The 2,167-nt window shown below is 39.1% G+C and overlaps 1 non-coding gene across 1 annotated transcript; it reads left to right on the top strand.

Annotated features, from left to right (window-relative positions):
• The first annotated feature begins 1,291 nt into the window (after positions 1 to 1,291).
• On the top strand, positions 1,292 to 1,398 carry LOC116121952. The gene has a single exon (XR_004126811.1). It is a non-coding gene; the product is annotated as a small nucleolar RNA R71 (small nucleolar RNA).
• The last annotated feature ends 769 nt before the right edge of the window (positions 1,399 to 2,167 follow it).

Here is a 2,167-nt window from a genome sequence, read left to right as displayed (position 1 = left end):
TGGATGCTAAAGATAGATTCAAGAACCAATGAAATCAATCTAGGATTCTTGTGCTTAATGAGCTTAGATTTATTAACTTTCAATTTGTTGGGTGCGGAAGGTTAATAGGGAAGAGTAGGAAAACATAGCCTGAGAAGGTATGTTGGACACCTTAAAGAGTTCGATTTACAATCAATGCATGTGACTATGATTTTAGTTTAATTCTTTAGGTTTAACCCATAGAGTCCTAATGAAGTCAAAACCCTACCTATTTGTTTGAATTGATTTTATCCCATTTTAAATCTTGCTTTCATAGTTTAATTTTATTTTAGTAAAATTTCGTTTTAGTTATAGTTTAAATTGCTCTCTTAAATCCAAAAGAATTCGATTGCTTCAACTTGAAAACGGTAGAAAACTTAGTGCTTAGCAACAATCCTTGTGAGAACGATACTCACTCATCACTCTATTACTTGTGCGACTAGTATACTTGCTACATATTGCATGTTGTAGGAAACGCGCATCACTATCCCACTTCTCAGAGTTATTGCATTTGCTTGCTCACGTGGGTTAGTCACTGTGTTGCTCGGTAGGGACCCTTGTGGTCTCTCATTTAACTTATCAACCAATTGACTCACTTGTACCTCCAAGTTCCGAAGGGCCCCTTGATTTTTGAAATTCGTCCTTGTCTCATTCATAAAACCTGTTGTCTCTTGCATAAACTTTCCAAACATGTCCTCCAAATTTGTCACTCTTTGCTCTCCTGGTTGATTGTTCACCCCTACTTGGTTGTTTGGCAATGTTCTTTGGTTCCATTGATTGTTTTGCTGATTCTGTTGGTTCTGATTGCCCCAAGACAGGTTCAGATGATTCCTCCAACTAGGATTATATGTGTTGGAGTACGGGTTGCCTTTGATTTCCTACTAAGTAGTTAACCTACTCTGATGATGAAGACGCTGAAGCAAACGTGTTTCCCACTTGGCATTCACTGCTCACATGACCACCTGCACAAAATTCACAAATTAGTTGAGGAGCTTGAATAGAATTTACCTGCATACTTCCCAACTGTTTCCGAAGTGCTGTGAGTTGGGCTAAGATAGCCGTGTATGCATCAACTTCATGAAAACCCATAGATTTCTTCGGTTGAACCCTTTCATTAGGTCTTTGATAGTTGTTACTTGGCAGAACTTCAAGCAACTCATGAGCTTTTTCAAGTGTCTTATTTTGTGGTGCTCCTCCTGAGGCTGAATCCATCATAGTTTGCACATTCACCATCAATCCATTATAAAACGTTTGGCCTTGCATCCAAATTGGCAACCCATGGTGTGGACACCTCCTCAGTAATTCTTTGTATCTCTCCCAAGCCTCATATAATGATTCTGACTCTTTCTATAGAAACGATGTGATATCATTTCTCAGTTTTGCCGATTTTGCTGGAGGAAAGAATTCGGTCAAGAACTTCTGTGCTAAATCATTCCATGTTGTGATCGTTCCTGATGGTAGTGCCATTAACCATCCCTTTGCCTTATCCCCCAATGAAAACAGGAACAGTCTCAATCTGATGGCGTCATCTGACACTCCGTTTGACTTGAAAGTATCACAAATCTCCAAAAAATTGGCAATGTGTAGATTTGGATCTTCCTTCAAATCTCCTTTAAACAGTACCGACTGTTGGATCACCTGGACGATTGTCGGCTTTATCTCGAAGTTGTTGGCTTGTACCGCTGGTCTAGTAATGCTCGATCCACTGCCATCAACTGAGGGAACTGAAAACTCCTTTAGTGTTCTATTTTCTGCCATCTAAACAACTATGGCTTCTGGTTCAATTGTAGCCTCTCGTTCTCTTCTCTCTCTGTTTAGTCTAGTGGTTCTTTCAATTTTAGGATCAACAGGAACCACTGGCTAACGTCTTGCTCTTCGCATAAACTATGCAGAAAGATAGAAAAAGTGAGATTACAAACCAACCGAAAAGAACAAAAAAAATTAAACAAACAACAATTAAAACAAAAATAAACTCCAATCTAGCTAACACAAGAAAACTCAATCCCCGACAATGGCGCCAAAAACTTGATGCGTTGTTACTACAACATGCAATGATAGCAAGTGCACTAGTCGCACAAAGTAATAAAGTGATGAGTGAGTATTGTTCCCACGAGGATTGGTTGTTAAGCGCTAAATTTCCTAACTGTTT

The sequence above is a fragment of the Pistacia vera genome, unplaced genomic scaffold, assembly GCF_008641045.1.
Source record: "Pistacia vera cultivar Batoury unplaced genomic scaffold, PisVer_v2 Contig129, whole genome shotgun sequence".
Lineage (NCBI taxonomy): Eukaryota > Viridiplantae > Streptophyta > Magnoliopsida > Sapindales > Anacardiaceae > Pistacia > Pistacia vera.
Note: the sequence above shows the minus strand (reverse complement) of the source record. Positions and strands in the feature narration are given on the sequence as shown.